This window comes from Ictalurus punctatus, chromosome 3, assembly GCF_001660625.3.
Source record: "Ictalurus punctatus breed USDA103 chromosome 3, Coco_2.0, whole genome shotgun sequence".
Taxonomy (NCBI): domain Eukaryota; kingdom Metazoa; phylum Chordata; class Actinopteri; order Siluriformes; family Ictaluridae; genus Ictalurus; species Ictalurus punctatus.
Genome location: NC_030418.2, coordinates 13,222,405 through 13,240,421, shown reverse-complemented (window position 1 = coordinate 13,240,421; position 18,017 = coordinate 13,222,405). Strand labels below are relative to the sequence as shown.

General features: G+C 38.1%; 1 protein-coding gene across 1 annotated transcript in view; it reads right to left on the bottom strand.

Annotated features, from left to right (window-relative positions):
* The window catches only part of srbd1 (S1 RNA binding domain 1), a 147,679-nt gene that overhangs the window by 7,125 nt on the left and 122,537 nt on the right, over positions 1–18,017 (bottom strand). Inside the window, exon 21 of the transcript XR_008396273.1 lies at positions 1,700–1,756. The gene's annotated coding sequence lies outside the window, so the exon portion shown is untranslated. The remainder of the gene's footprint in view (positions 1–1,699; positions 1,757–18,017) is intronic.

The following is an 18,017-nucleotide window of genomic DNA, read 5'->3' as shown; positions in this document are numbered from 1 at the left end:
TAAAATTAGGTCCTCGTTTTTGTCCTACCAATATAGAGGAACTGCCTTTACATTGTGAATGAAGTTATTATTATATAGAAGACCACTGCAATAAATTAAAATAAATAAATAAATAAATCACCAGGTTCTTAGCAGACTGCCCAGACACTTTTTAAATACATCTTTAACTTGATCTTCTACAAACGCTGTGTTGTGGAGCTTGATGAAGAGGATGTTAATAAACAAGATTTTATTAAGTCTAATGAATACAGATTCAGAAGATAAGATGTTATCAGTGAAGCTCAGTCAGGAGTACTGCGTTTGAATAGACCCCACTTCTGTGCCTATGTGCTGTGTACTTGTCAGGCAGCTGAACTAGACCCTAATCTCAAACTACGTATACATTCTCAGGTAGCTGTTTATATTTCTCTTAAAAGCTTACATTTAGCTTTTGAGATTTATTGCTAAATTTGTATGATTTATTTTTTTGACAGTGATCTAAAGTTTTCAGCAAAGTGCTATCACTTAAATAAGTATCCAAGTATGTTGTATAAACTTTAGCAGTTGGTAGCGTCACTTGAAACAGGAAGTTCATGTGGAGTCACAAGCCCAGTAAAAGGTCACAGAAACAGTCAGTCCATGAGAACTGTACAGAAGACACAACAGCACACTGTCGACATGTATACCATTGTCTAATTACAATTCGGATGTATGAATTTACATGGAGTATCCTGGCTCATAGAAGTCCTTTATACTCTATACTATGCTTTGAGATAATATCATTACCGGCAGTGAGTTAACATTATTATGAACTATCTACATTGAAAAATAATAATACATAAATTAAATAAAAATTATATATATATATATATATATATATATATATATATATATATATATATATATATATATATATATATATATATATATATATATATAATTTTCATTTAATTTATGTATTATTATTTTTAAAGGTAATTTAAAGGTAATTTATATATTTAAAGGTAAATAAAGCTGCAAGGAAAACATAAGCAGACCAGCAATGAACTGCATTAATAATGCTATTTTCCTCCTTTTGATAGAATACTGATTATTATAACATGGTCAATAATATTATTTATTAATTACTTTACTGTAATATGGTCATAATTGTAACATGGTGATATGAAACCCCATATGATAAAGAGTTAGGAAAGTGTTTACCATTTTGGGCATGGACATGAATATACATATAGGTTCTTATTAGATAATTCTGTTTAAATTCTGTCATGTTCATGCATATGAATTATTATCATTTGTTGGAGAAAAAATTGTTAGTACAATGAATAATTCACTGCTGTTTAATTTAATTTGGTATCACACATGGTAATAACAAGATAACTTGTCATCCCTATCCTAAATCAGTTTAAACCAACAGAAAATTGAGTCTATCTAAAGTGTCTAAAAGTTCTATTAATTCTATTAATTAATTAAACATTAATTCTATATTGATGGCTAACTCTATAAGAAACATTAATATGATTAATTAATAATTGTACTAATTTATTATTTTTTTCTTTCTTTAGTTAGGACAATTGATTTAATAGGCCCTAAAAGTGGCTGTTCACACTCCACTTTAACTATGAGTGAAGTGACTAGAGGCCATTTCACCATTCAAGCCTTTTTTCAGATTGAACATAACAGGTTTATAAGAGCAGAAACACATGTTCGCATTACTTACCTCCAAAGTTTGTTCTTGTTTCACAGTTCTTTTGGTCAGCATTAGTTTCCATCAACACTAAAGTGGCAGAAAGTAAGACAGGTTTGATGGTCGGTCTGCCACACAGTGGAGACAAAACAGAATGGTGAAGCAGCTGGTGAGAATATTTCAGGCATGTGGGCTTTTAAGTACACATTAATGAATTGCCATTTTGGATGCTCTATTAATTTATGTATTGTTATGATTTTGCAAGTAGCCACAGATTACAATAGTCTAGTGTGACCTAGCTATCTTTCAGTGTGTATTTTATTCAATTACTTTTCAGAACCGTCCGACAAGTGTACATGATTTGTTTATTCACCATGTGTCATTTGAATCATGCATAATATGCATAATATGTCATTGTTTTAGATCAATATAGAAATCAAAATACAGTAGACTGACATCAGTATAGATTGAGAATATCAAAGTAGTTGTAGAAAATGGCCATTTCTATCCCCAAATGGACTCATTTGTCAACAAAATTGTGTACAAGTAGTTGATCCACAAATATTTCATGATTAGCATTTTTACATATATGATGATGAAGCTTAAATCAGTAAGCTGTGTTTGAGAAACAGGACATTAGTATGTGTATATGGTGCTCATGTGCAATAATGCATGCACAGAGAGTCTGAGAGTAGGGAATCTTCACAGAGAGAGAGAGAGAGAGAGAGAGAGAGAGAGAGAGAGAGAGAGAGAGAGAGAGAGAGAGAGAGAGAGAGAGAGAGAGAGAGAGAGAGAAGGATTATTGCGAATTGCTTACAAATTACATTTATATCCCAGGCCCAGGCCACCCTCACTTTTCTACCTTATATTCATGTTATAATTAATATATCTGCTCTAATGTAAATAAAATAAAACTGTTTGTTACTGGGTGGCCAAACTATGCTTAAAATCTATTCACTGTCCGTTGGCTAGAATTACAAGAATTTATTTTATATATTCTTTTTGGGCATAGGTTGAGTATATTCTATTTTAAGTAAACTGTAAATATATTGTAGATTATAATTCCTATCCAGCTTTTATACATATTTCACCAGCATGCAATTACATTATGTATATTGTGTGCATAACAGACATGCATTTGAAGAATTTGTCCAACATTGGCTTCTTAGATTTAAATTTAACTTTTATTTTTATATGCATTTTAAAAATACATTAGTCAAATGGTTCATAGCATACCTGTAGTTCCTTAAGTAAAATTGGTTGATAATTGTTAGAAAATCGCAATATGTAAGAAAACATAAAAAATAAAAAAAAAAATTAACTCTTATTTATACCATCACCTAAGAACAGAAAAATACAGACCTACAGGCAAACACTGGAAACATTTAGATATTTAAATAAATATTTAGAACCAGTTAATTGACATTTTTGTGAAACATTTGTGAAATTTAACAGTACATTCTGTCCTATTTTAATTCCCACAGTTGTTTAAATGTATATGTACAGTATATGTACTTCAGGATAATGAAGTGAATGATTTCACAGCAGAATGTTCTTGCAGGGTCATGTTATCTGATTAAGTCCCTGTCATATGGAAAGCAAAGAATCAGTTTACATAAAAGGACCATCTCCAGAGTAGACGGATCTCTACAGGAAAAACTACATCTGGCATGGTGTGCATGTGTGTATCAGTGTGTGGGGGGCAGCAGGAACAGTAGTGAGGACAGTGGAGCTTGCCTTAGCACTCAGGCATTAAAGAGGACTTTACACCCATAGGTCAGAGCAGATAAAAGGCCAGGAGGCTCCAAGAGGGCACCCCAATCTAAATTTGTGCCTCAGCACGTGCTGCAGCTGGCCAAGCAGACACTAAGCAGCAGCATGGGGTTAAACATTATCCATAATCAGCACTGTAGCTGAAACAAGGGCTTAACCTTACATTACTAAAGTACACATAATGACAACTTAGCCTGAAAATTCTTCTGGAATTAATTAAAAGAGGCTTCAACCTATATTATATATTAGGAAAATAGCTACAACAAATGACAAGTAACAGCAACTGTTAGCATTCCCCCCCAATGGAACGTTCCACATCTGTTTGACCGAACTAGTCTGTCAGGGCACAGTGGACATGTTTGATGAAGTAGATTGTGTTACTAGCAATAAAAGCACTGTAAATAGTGAGCAATCTCTAAACTCCCTTAGCAAAGAAGGTAGTACTGTCCTCCAAGTGAGCAAGAGGCCTGATGGTGAATTATTTATGACTTTGGTGACCCAATATCAATGAGCAACCTCTATAGGAATGGAGAGAGAGAGTGTTTGGATATTTATTATTGTATAGAGCACTTTGGGCTTCCAGCAGTTCAGCGCAAGAGGTTCAACTGAAGGAGCACAGAACAGAGGTCAAGCCTGGGTCTGCCGGCCAGCTACAGCCCATGCTGAGAAGGGACATGCTTCTACGGCCATATTTACATCAACTACAGTAATAAAATATCAATAAAAGCCAAGCGCCAGGCATCTTATGGTAACTCAGCCCAGACAAGTGGCTGTGCAGCTGTTCCAAGTCTGCTGGCAGATCTGAAGAGGAAAAAGGTGTCTTTGGAAACAAATAGAGCACACTGGCCTAGTCTGAGCTCTAACTCAAGCAAATGAATTGGCACCATTAGTGACAGTTACTATCCGAGCATATTATTAATATTAAACATGAATATTTCAAGCATTAAAAATGTTATTACCTTCAGTATATGAAGGTATTAGAAATAAAATACATAAGTAAATGGATATTATTATTTAAAGGTATGCTTGCTGCCATTTTCATGAGAGGAAGTCAAATGAAGAACTTGACACATAAATGCCTACAAAATAGCCAAACAAATGGGTTCCACTAGAAACTAGGCACACTAATGACCACTAAACCCAAGATGTTCCTCAGCCTTCTCCGCAGTTAAACACAAGGGCAAAATTAGTGAGGGCTACATTCCTGTGGGGCAACCGTTAATGAGTGCGTACTTATGTATCAGTGGAAGGTCAGTGCGGCCCTGCCTAAGATAGGATGTGTGATTACGTCTTAACATGTCTTTTTATTAACCAGTCATTCTTGAGAAACTAAAACCACGCAGACAGAGTGCAGGCAGCACATAAAAACACATCAAGTACTAGAAGTGCTACTTTGATGTTTCATGACTGACCCCTCCATCACAGACTGCCAGCACTTCATATTGTTCTTCCTCTCCAATTTCAGTCTAAAATCTGCCCCCGCGTTGAGTACGAATGATAAATCCAAATGCACACATTGAATTCATATGCACTTTTCCACCAGTGGCCTCTTTTTTCTTTCAGTCTAGCAGGAACATAATAAGCTAGCACAAGCATACTAACATAAATGTACTTGCAATTCTATTAACATGGAAGAAGTTGGAAGATTAATCGAAGTTGTGTTTGTAAGTGGAAGTGTTCTTCTAATGCTTTGTTTTGGTGACCATATGTCCTTTATGTCAGCTGAAATTCTAATGTTACAGTAAGGGTTAGTGTGAAAGATGGACAAGCTGCATAATAGGAGGCCTTGGGGCTTTTTAAGCAGATCTCCCTGTATTGCATTACCATCAATAAATTCAAAGCCTGCGATAGTGCTGACATAAATTAGGGGCCCCAGTCTCCTCTAACTGTTCCTCCAAAGGTGTCACTGTACCAAGTCACATTTACCAGCCTCTTCACACTATGAAAGTACTGCAATTAGATGTCTCTTTCCCCTGGAATGCATGCTCTCCTCGGGTTGCTGATATCAAAAGGCTCTTAAACTCTATATTCCCCCACAGAGCAGAAAAGCCAGCAGAACATTGGAGCTTGGAAGATTTGTCAATTCTATGAACACTTTGGGAAGTGTTTAACTACACTTGTGGACATTTGTACCATCCAGTGTGTCATTTCTTCATTGGTCCTGTTTTGCAGGATCATTAACGCACAGATAACAGAAAGTCAGCTTGGATTTGTAAGTTGAATTATTATTTTCTTTTTGTATGAATTCTGTTTTTTTAAGATTTTTAAGAAGAAACTGGAACATTGCATTGACTGCTTGGCTCAATTTTCAAAAAGGTTTCAAAATGCTTCCTTGCATATTTCATGAGAGGTAAAATTAGCACTTAAAGTCTTTCTTGTGTATCTCAGCATATTTCCACTCTTTTAGTCCCATCCAGTCTGGGTTATAATTGAATCATTTTGAGCTACTTTGAGCTGGAAAGGAACACTTCAATAAAGAAAGTGTTAATGTGCAGATCTAAAAGGTAGGGTCAATGCTAATTTGATGTGACAAGGCCCTCAGACATTATCCACCTTTTAGATATGCATCCTCTTTGTGCTGCATTTATGACTATCTAATTTGTTGACTATTCATAATTGATTTTTTTAATGACTGTATATGCACACAAAGAATGGCCCTGCACAGTTCTCAGAGATAATCAGACAGGACAGAGTGAGAATAACAATTAGGCCTCCACAACATATTTTCAAAAACCTGTCTTTCTTGCCCTTCTTTTAAAATATGGGTGGAGTGGAGAAGAGCCTGGTTCCTTTCCAGCTCTTAAAACAACGGCTTAGCCAAAGGGCATGAGCACCCTGGATGACTCTGTATGTATCTGGGCACAGGAAGATGCGGACGACTGCAAGCGGGTGGGAAAACGAGAGTCATAAGGAGATCACAGACAAGGTTAGGCAGACAACAGAGGAACAGGAAACGACACACAAGCTTCTCTTTTGGCGGTTACAACTGAAGCGGGCTTCCCCGCTGACTGTCGGGTGATCTGGAGAAAGCTGACTTTGTTGAAGCGTCAATATCAACATTTTTTTGCTAAACACTAAGTCAGATCAGTCCTTCTTGATTGGTGAGAGTAGCTGGATGTTCAGTCAGGTTCGATTTATAGATGCTACACAACACAATTAACAGTCGCTTGTTAAAAAGAGGGATACAGTGAAGACAGGATGAAGAGGAACCGTTTCCATGCAATGTACATATCATTATTTTTAATTGTAAACACCTATTTTAATAAAGTAAAAAAAAAATTATAAGGCGGAAACAGTATGTTAGAAAATTTACTGGTGATTATAATAATTTAATAAGTTTAATACATTTTTTAATTACCTTGGACAATCTGATCCGTTCACCTTTTACACCCAGAAGCACACAAAACAATATGAGAGACAGTGAGAGAAAAACAGTGTGTCTAGTCTTGGTCCTGCCCTATAGGAGCATCACACTGACACAAATCTGAAGAGCTCAGAGCTGTTGTGACATCTGTGAGATTGATGGGTAAAACAAAACCATCCTGTAATAAAAGAAAGCTTGGAGAAACATAAAGCAGGATTTTAAAATCTTCTGTCAATGCAGAAACATTGATCCCTCTGGATGTCAACCAAAGTATGAGCATAAAGCACAAAAAAGAAAATGTCATGAAGGAATTAAGCAGTGAAAGGTACTGCGTGAATGCCTGCTTTATGGGAGCTGGTCATCTGGAGAACGGACAAGACCCTACAGGATTATGAAGCAGAGCAAGTATACTTTTCATGACTATAAAATTCAGCTCTGGAATCAATCTGGGATGATTTTGAGTCACCCCATGCTATTTTACTGTCTCCCGGTTTCTATTGTTTTTATCAGTGAAGGAATGATACATTTTTGTGCTGTACCTGCTCACAAGCACTTTAGCAGAAATGCTGTAATATTATATCCGTAATAAATTGTAGAGAGGATGTAGCTCAGGGTGCATCCTTGGGCCCTCACGCCAGATTCTTGATTATCTGTCTTTGCACAAATAGCACCGCTCATAGCATTATTAAAACCTGATAGTGTTTCTATGAAAATTACATACTATTTACATATCAACACAAGGTGTATTGACATATGTAGAACATGATATAATGTCAACACAAATGCACATACCATAGATAATGAATCATGTTTTGATGTACATGGTTAAACAAGTACAATAGAAAATGGAGCTGCAAGCAGCAATTATCGAGGTTCAAGCCGTTCAGGGCCCTTAAAAACGTTAAAAGATATTACTTAATATTGTGCAATCCTATAAGCACCTAAATCAAAGAAAACCAAGATAATTTTAAGAAATATCAGGCTTCTTTAAGCTTGTCTAATAGCTGCTGAACATTTCTCGACAAATGGCGGCCATGTTTTTCAAGATTCACAATTGTCCTCGTACATGCTGATTGGACCTTGCACAAGGACAATTCTTGCAAGATTTATTTATCAAGTCTATTGGACCAATGGTTCCACATTTACTCCCAATTGCATATTTTGTTCTGTTATAGCGCCACCAACTGGTAACAATCAGTATTTTTTTTAAGAATTGTCCTCAGATTGAACCCATACATAAGTATACCAAGTTTGATGAAAATATCTCATTCTGTTCAAGAGTTATAGCCATCTAAGTAAAAGTGGCCATGCTCACTTCAAATCTTTTTTATGTGCCCTTATGAGAGTAAATAAAACCTCAACTTCTTTTAATAATTATTGATCTAAGTAGTCCAAAGAATTATCCTGCTATAGGATTATTAAAGCTGAGCAAAAAACCTAGGGCTACTTTGCAAAACTAGGTTTCTGAAACAATCTCAATATTTAACAAACAGTTTAAATGACAGCAGTGGTCCCAAAGGCAAAGTTGTTTGGAATCAGAAGATCTAATGTATGATACAAAGAATATGCGTATATCTGAAACATTGAATGATATTCAATCATTTAAACACCATTTATACAGTCATTTTCAAGTTTTGTTTTGTTTTTGTTTTTTTAAATATTATAACGCCATCAAGTGGCCAAACTACTCCGAAGTGCTCCCACTTAAGACCTTTTGATGTGGACTTGCGAGGGTAAATGAGGGTAAATCAGTATGAGCAGCACTCATCCAACCCCACAGAAGAACACTTCCACCACCATGCTTTACTGTGGGTACCATGCATTTTTCATTGTACTCTTCCCCCTTGCGACGCCATACAGTTTGTATGCCATCAGTTCTAAAAAGATTTACCTTTGTCTCATCAGACCAAAGTATGGAGTCCCAATATTCTTCACCTTTATCAATATGAGCCTTGGCAAATGCTAAATGTGCTTTTTTTGTGCATGGGCTTTAGCAGTGGCACCCTTGCATACCATTCCTCTGCAGCATACATCGTATTGTGTCACCCCAGTTTGGCTTTCTACAGCTTTAGCTAACTGTGGTGAACTTGTATGGCGATTTTCCTCAACTCAACTGTTAGCTTCCGTCGACGGTCTAGATGTCTCAGAGTGCTTGCCACAAGTCCATCTTTTTTTAAAACTTTTTATCTTTTTCGCTACTGTACTCTGACTGATTAGCAATGCTTTACTAATTTTCTTGTAGCCCTGAACTTTTTTGTGTAAAGAAATTACTTTCTTTCTGAAGACTTTTCTTGACATTTCTCTTCCGTGTGGTGCTATAATTGTCAGCATTGTATGGGAGGGGATTTTATGGGTTAATTACTATCCTTAATTGTCAATTATCTTGCAGCCATCTGTGTGGTGATTGATTAGACTTGTCTGTTGTTGAACTCCAGTTAATTAGCATTTTAAAAAGTTTCTTTCCTAAAAGCCTCATTGGGGGATACTCATTTGTGCACCATGGTCTTAAATCACTTTGTTTACAAAATTTTTTATTTACTTTTTTTGTACTGACAAATCTCATTTGCAACCAATGAACCAGAGTTGCTGGAATATTTTATTACATAGGATCCCATAGAAAGTATTAATTGTAAAGAGAGACAGATGATTTTCTGAGACATCTCTTGGGGTGTACTCATTTATGCTGAGCACTGTATTTTTTTTACAAAATATCCAAGATGGCGGAAAATGTTTATAGGCAGAAATGAAATTCGTGATATGTGTTTTATTCGTCTGGTCCCAAGGATTCCATAGATATAAGACATTTGAGTCTGTGTCAAATGGTTCAAAATTTGTGGCCATTTTTATAAATATGCTCACTATAGTGCCACCATCTAGCCGATCAGGCCGAAACATTGAGAGGCTGTAGTACTCTGGGTTACTACCTTCCCTCAAAGTTTCAGCTCTCTAGGCCTTACGGTTTGGTCTGTACGATCAGTTTTAGAGCAGAATAATAATAATAATAATAATAATAATGATAATAATAATAATAATAATAATTTTTTAAGAATTATAAAAATCCTTACAATTACAATATGGTTTCAACCCTTCGGGCTTGAACACCTGTTGATGTGAGGCCAAAATCTAAATACCACAGAAACTGATTACTGCAATTTTCTCCTCCCTGAATTTTTTTTTTACGTTCTCGCTTAATATCTGTTTCTCTCCCTCCTTCTCTCATACTTACAAACACACTTACATACACACAGATGTCTCATTGTTCCTCTGAGGCACGCTTGGTGTGCTTAATTAAAGTCAAACTGCGGGAATGTCCCTTCAGTGCTCACTGCAGTGTGGCTCAGTTCAGTGTGAGGCTCTGAGCTCCGCTTCTCTCTCTACCTCCTCCAGCATCTGGACTCTGTCTTTTATCAACTTGTTCAGGAAATAGAAGCTGCCCCCACAGCGTTTATTCTTCTATAGCACGCTTCCTAGTGCGAGCCTGTACATAGATGCAGCCAGTGTGTATGTTCATAAATACACACCGCTCTTTTTCAGTTTCTGACCTTCAAGACTAACTATGGTATATGGTAACTATGGCAATGAAAAAAGTTATTTGTAAGACTTTATACACAATTTAATTTACATGCTAATAAAACAGTTCACAAAACAGGTGCTTCACTTGCATTATCTGTGCTGGAAGCAAGAAATAAACAAAAGAGATGGCTTACGTTTTAAGTATGATCAAATGGTCTAACTTTTACCTTTAACATCAGGGTCAAACCAAACCATGTCTGATGGTAAAGGTTATCTTATCAGCTTATGTTTAGCTTGAGTGACAGGCAAAGTGAGTGAACTGGGGCACTCTTAAAGGGATCAGAGCAGGATAGTTTCAGTTCATGTAGATAACAAAGACAGACCATGTGCTACTCATTTACTCTGCACTAGGCTAAGCTTCATATATGATCCTACCTGTGCCGTTTTCCATCCTTTTTCGAGTGTCTGAAAGATAGCTTAGACTATTAATAGGTAGTCAGCTTGTTGTCAACTTGTTATTTACTACTGTAAATATACACACAGATGACAAATTAAAGGGGAAAATGGTGGGTCTGATTTGCTATGGAGGCATTTTTTCTGCCATGGTTTAGATCCACTTGTCTCCTTAGAGTGAAGTGTCAGTGCAAATCAGTAAAAAGTTATTCTGGCTGATCACCTTTATTCTATCAGTATGGCACAAAGGCATGAATAAGGCATGAATATGATGTAACTCAGATGAACACCTGTGGGATAATTTGGAGCTCATGTTAGACAGCACTCTCCACCACCACCATCATCATAACACCAACTGATAGTGTGGTATTAATCCCTCCAGGACTGTTCCAGAGACTTGTAGAACTTGTGCCAAGGAGTGGTTAAGCTGTTCTGTTGGCTTGTGGTGGCCCAACACCTTACTCAACACTTTTTCCTTTAATTTGTCACCTGTTTGTATTTTATATACCTCAGGCTTCACTGCATCTTGGTCTTCTGTACATCATTCTCTTCATTCAACAGTATTCTGCTGCTTATAACTGTGTGAATACCGTTTATCTGAACTCTGGGTCTGCTTGATAATGTGACCTGCTAGCCAGCAGCTATTTAGTCCCCCATGACTGTAGCTACTGCAACACTTATTACACTGGACATTAACAAGTCCAAGTACCAGCCAAATGCCATGTAACAAGGACAAGCAAGTTCATGTCAAAATCATTAACTTTAATGAGGAGCGGCAATAATAATCTCATCGGACCACTTCTTCATGGGTGTCGCACTCCCCTGTCTACACATAAGACTGCAGGGAGAGAGATAAAACTCTGAAACCATGAAGATAAAACAGCTTGGACTCATTTCATATTAGTATTAGTTTAAGCTCCATTACCAGGACCTGCTGTGCCGAGCAAGGAATCCGTAACTCCTCAATCCGGCGACCATCGGAATTTTAATTGTCTGAGACAAAAGGGGTTTTAATTTTTCCGCAGCCCATCTATCTTTCTACCTTGTCTTTCCCTTGTGTGCCCCTTCCCCTCACTTCCACGGAACAATAAAATCGTCTAGGTTTAAGTTATGGCGAGTGTTTGAAGTGCTGGAGTCGCCTGTAAATTTGGCAGGCACCTTTGGGAGCTGCTCACAGTGAAGGCTGCTGCACCACTATTTCATAGCCAGTGTGATTTGTGGCTCTTTGCGTCCCTCTCACTACGGCCTCATAAATCAAAACTCATGGTGCTGTCATTAGGGGCCGAAGGGCCCCGTCAAGAGTGCCCAAGGGCCACTTCTCACGGACTAACGCTTCCAGCCGTTTCACTGGTTGTCACATTTCACTGGCCTGAACCCGCCCAAATGGACTGACCTTAGCTATCAAACCCAGGTTTCAACTCCCTTTCCCCCCAAGCACAGAGCTGGCTTTCCTCATACTACCTATGCCCACACACTCATCAAGGCTCATTTTTCCTCAGCCTTCTCTGGTCAGAGCTGCTTGTCCTACACACTCATAAAAAGTGTATTTGTATTGAGTTATAAAAGGCTTTTGCAGCAAATGCACCATTTCATAGGTCTGAAAGAAAAGAAAATGTCAGTGGGAGAATAAAACTGAGTTATGGTTTCCAGCTTGAAAAAGTGCAGCAACAAGTATCTGATAAAATCAAAAAGGTAGTGACTGAGGAAAGCAAGAGAGGATGAGAGAGGGGAAAGTACCCAGGAGGTCTATGTATGATCTTTGTCCTTTTTTTTCAGCAAGCTTGGGGCTTCTTGCTCTAGACACCTGTGCACGTCTTATGTTTCAGTGAGTGTCTGAAAAACAAGCGCTTGGCTCCGATCTCTTAATCCGCGTGGCTCCATGAAACATGGTCACATGATACGAGTAGGCCAATGATGATGGTGGGCCATGGTGGTGGGTGTGTGTGTGGGGAGGGGAATGCAAGCTTAATCTTTTCTAATTCAAATCAAGGAGGTCCCCAGTGGAGCACAAGGATGATACCCTATCCGCTGCAATCAGGCCGACCTCCACTTCGGCCGCGCTCTAAATGATTAATGGAGCTGCCTTCCCACCTGTTACCATGGTAACGGGTAACCCGATAGCCCACAGGAATTTGTCTGCCCTCCCAAGTGTGCGCCAAGGGAGGAGGACGAGAACGAGGGAGAAAGAATGAGAAAGAGTGAAAGCAAGAACGAGGAGCAAGGGGAGACGGAGAAAGTAAAGGGTATACTCTGTATGAAATAGCTGAAGAGTAAGATGGGATAGAGTAAGGTCCAGCAAGCCCATATTTCACCTTGACAGAGTTTAAACAGGAGAAAGTGAGCAATTTCAAAAAGAACAGGCAGGGCAGGTGTATATTGGAATATTACTCTTTATGTTAGACTCTAAATTAACCTGTATACTGATGAACTATAGTATCTACCATGGCAAATGGTCACAGAGTAAAGTCTTTTTGAAATGTTGTTGTGTCAAGGTATTGACTTGCTACCTTGCTAAAAATACTACCACTCTTTGTGTTTGTCTGGATATACTTCCATCCCCAGCTGGCAAAGTGGCAACAGAATAATCCTGTGGGGTCTTTCTGGTTTCCAATAGCAGACAAGCTTTCTGGCACAAAGGAGTTGATGAGGGATTCCATGTTAATGAGGTGGGACCTCTTATTCTTAAGTGGCCCAGGCTGGTTAAGAGGATACATGTGGAATAAATATTGATAGATACTCAGGGGCTTCATTGATTTGGCCATCATGTTCATTTGGAGAGCCCTTGTAGAAGTGCCTATGCTTCCTTAAGACCATGGCAAGGTTTCAGTGTTATAAAAGATGTGTGCCTTGTATTACCCTTAATCTGGGTTTCAAAAGAACTGCTTTTCATTTAACCTTATTGCTGCTTCTACTGCCAAGATAATTTGTTGGTAATATGAGATGTGATAACACAAAGCCTAGCTAATGCAGATTGTGGTGAAATGCAACATTGTGCAATTATTTACCTAGGAAAAGGATCATGTAGGCCTTTACAATTTCGACAAGAGTTTTTGTCCTATGTTTTAAACATCTATTTTTCTCTTTAGTTTTTTTTTTAACCACATCATTCAGTCTTGGGTAGCAAGGTTGCCGACTGCTACACTTTCATGCTCTGGGGCCCTGCCTCATTTTTTCATGCCAAATAATGAATACTCAAATAAAAACCTTCTGATGATGCAAATTATCTGAGCTTGCAAGACATAGTACCTTTTTAGCAGTGTGACCCGAGATTGGATCGTAACAGGCAACATGATAGAACATCTACATTTTTGATCAATGTTAATTTGAGGACAGTTACTGTAATTAGCAAGCTAAACAACTAGTATTCTTTCTTGCTAGCTGTTTATGTTATAGTTCTGGGAGGACATGCCTAGATTCATATTTATTAATTAACCTACATTTTAAAGCGCAAGTCCATTAAATGAGATAATATTAATATAGTCTTTGTAAAACCTCTGAGTCATTTCTGAAACTTGGCAACCCTGAGAGCTCTGTGTGTGTGTGTGTGTGTGTGTGTGTGTGTGTGTGTGTGTGTGTGTGTGTGTGTGTGTGTGTGTGTGTGTGTGTGTGTGTGTGTGTGTGTGTGTGTGTGTGAGAGAGAGAGAGAGAGAGAGAGATTGTCAAGGAGTATCTGGTATCAGGGTCGTTGTGGTGGTTAAAGGTGGAATCAGCTGCTTGGTTTTTACAGGAAACCACATAGACAGAAAATGCTACATGCTGCCCTGTACTGAAATACCATCTCTCTGTGTGTATGTGTGTATTAGAATACCATGTGTCTCGTTGTTCACGCTATTACCTAAGGTAACTGTATACACAAAGTAGCTTCACCCACAACATCTTGTCAGTCATTAGTACAGCCACAGCTTTGGCTTTTGTCTTGCCAAGACTGCTGCACAAATGAGGGAACCAGAAAAAAAAGCAGTTGTAACCATATGAACACTGTGTGAGACACTGTAACTTTGTGAACATCATCTAAGATGGCAAAAGGTTGCACAACACATTGCACACATTATTGCCATGTCTACTATTATAAACACTTGCTGAAAACTCATAGTTATTGGGAAACTATTTTCTAGTGAATGGGTTTAGGAAATGCTTGTGTGTGTAAGCATGTGTGAATGTTTGAGCTGTTATGCCCAGTAAGTGCATGAACGGCACTGTCTGAGTGTTGCACTGGGGGTATCCATGAACTGCCCATAGAGCAGATCTACGTCAGTCCTCTGTGGCTTTAGGTCTTGGTGGCCCGCAGACTCCAGTTTCCTTTGCTTCCTCTCCATTCTCACACACAAGACAGAAACCCACTGAGACTCACAGACACTTCAGTCTGTTTCTGCTCCTGTTCTACAATACAAACTCATTACACTCTCTCTCAGCAAACCTACAAGAACAACCAGAATGCAACAACTAGATTACTTCATGTACTTTATGGTCTAAAATTAACAAGCATTTAAAAGTGTGATATCACACTTACACTTAAGTTTTCTTAAGACTATCTCATACAGCTAGCTAATAACCATGCTATAGATACAATATATATCATCCATGTATGTTGGCTATCAACACAAATGTCAATTTAATCCTTTTTTTCCCTATCAAGTCATTGTTGTTGAAACAATCAGGTGCATTTAGAGAGCTGTTTAATGCTTATTAAGGAGAATTTGGTGGCAAGGCTAATCACACGGATTGTCCAGGGTATTCCCAGCCTTGTGCCAATGGGATAAGCTCCAGGGTCCCTGCGACCCTGTGTAGGTTAAACAGTACAGAAAACGGATGGATGGATGGACTAATCACATCCTGTCTTTTACTATTCAGTTTTGTTTCACATGATTAAAACATTCCCTGTCCTTACACCATACTGTTTACTTTCAGTAACAAGCATATATTTACAATAGTGAGGAATTTAAATTGTATTAGAATTGTGGGTAGACATATTGTAGTTAATCAATGTGGAACTAGGATAGTCCACAAAAGCAGAAACTATAGCCTTCTTCTAATTTAAGTCAACCACATCAAGAGCTATAAACTGTATTAGTATAATTCTGTAGATATCTCTGAGGTCTGAATAACAATGTGCAGTACCGGCTGTTTATGTGAGCTTAAGTTAAAATATCATTTTGACTGTGGATCTTCTCCAGATCTGTAACCCATCAAGAACTAAGTAACTGTTTTAATAATAATCATGTTTCACAACCCAGTTCAAAAAACACAACGAACACTCCATGTCAGTCAACAGCTGCATTTTAAAGAGAGCAGCAGTATCAAAGGGCAAAGCGCTTTCCGGGCCTGATCTTCAGGCGGCTGGACAGTAGAGACTGAAGCGGCTAGTCTAATCACGTTTCATGATTAATGAGCGGAGGAAATGGGGTCATGTTGTATTAAGAAAATGTGTGTTTAAACCCAAAACCGGCACAGAGCAGCAGACTAATGCATCTGTTATCGACTGGACACCTGAGAGCGAGAGGCTGTTAGAGTGCTCCCAACGGCGTGTATGGCAATCCATCCTCACCAAGCGCTCCCTTTTTCCCTCATCTTGACTGTCCCTCTCCCCATTTTTCCTTTTCCCCCTCATCTTCTCGAACAAAGATTTGTCATTGTTCTACTTTATTTTAAATCCTCCTTTTCATTTATCGACTCCTCTGATGTTCTACTGTTTCCTGTATGTTCATACTTGCCATCCCTCAGTTTCCCCCACTCATTCTCTCGACACTATCCAATAGGCGCTCTGTGTGTGTGTGTGTGTGTGTGTGTGTGTGTGTGTGTGTGTGTGTGTGTGTGTGTGTGTGTGTGTGTGTGTGTGTGTGTGTGTGTGTGTGTGTGTGTGTGTGTGTGTGTGCGCGCGCGCACTAAGTCAGTTTCTGGCAAATCCAAAAGTCAATCCACCTTGAATCCCCTTACGGAAGAGGAACCTGATCCGGATGGCTTGTTGGGGGTACAGAACCATGGCCTCAGGGCTTCAGTAAGTTTCATCCTTGCTAGAGCTTCCAGCATACACTGGAACATACAGTCTAGTGTCAACAGACTATTAAGCCTTACAAATATCCAGCTTAAGCTAGTTACAGTCAATTCCAGAATTATTGGCACCCTTCATATAAGTAAGAAAAAATGAATAACAGATGCATGAATGTGAATGAATGATAGTTTTGCGCTTAATTATCCATATATTACAGGGCACCGTATAGTCTTATTTTAACACAATATTCCTTTAAAAAAAGTTGTAATATGTAATACAACTGTCTTGTAATACACTAGTTTCAAAAGTATCATCATCCTCATAGTTAATTTATGGTGAAGCCTCCCCTGGAGGTAATAACACCACTGAGCCTGTACCTGTAATGCCTAACAAAGTTGGAAACACTTGCAGAGGATTTCAGATGCTCCTTCATGCAGGATATTTTATGCTCCTATATATTTGCAGACTTGTGGATGTGGACTTCCCTCTTCAATTCATACCACACATTTTCACTAATATTTGAATGTAGACAAAGGGTTGGCCATTAAAACACTGATTTTTGTTCCTACAACAATTTGTGTGTTGATTTAGAGTTTGGTGTTTGGAGTTAATGACCATGATCTATTATGGGCAAGTCTGATCCTCCTTGCAGAGGCAACCAGGATTTAGTCCTGGTACTTAGCAGAATTCATGATGCCATCAATCTTCACAAGTCCCTGAAATGCCAGCCACAAAACAACCCCAAAGCATCAATGATCCATCACTATATTTTACAGTGGATATGGAAGCATGGGCAAAAAGTTTGACTGTGGTCTAATTTAACCACAAGACACAATTCCCTTTGAAGTTCCCAATGACACTTGTATGACAAATGTATGTATGTATAATAATAACTCTTTGTCAAATGACACTTCTGGTGATGTACATAAAGATAATCACTGTAGAATTGTGCAGAACTTTTCATCTGTTTAGTCAAAATGAATCACTGGATGTACTGGCCTTGCAGTAAGACATCCGTGCAAAAATAGCACCTTTAAAATAATGAAAAAATGATGAAATATTTAGCAGAAAATGTCTTGTGGTGAGTCATAAGCCTATATGACTCATTGCATCTACAAACCTTTACTTCATGATTACATTATATATTCTGTATTACTTTAAACTACTCTGGGTCTCATTTGAATTTTTCATCTCTTCATTCTTTGTTTTGTTTTTATTCCTTTGTAATCATCTTTGACAACTGAGTAAACAACAAAAAC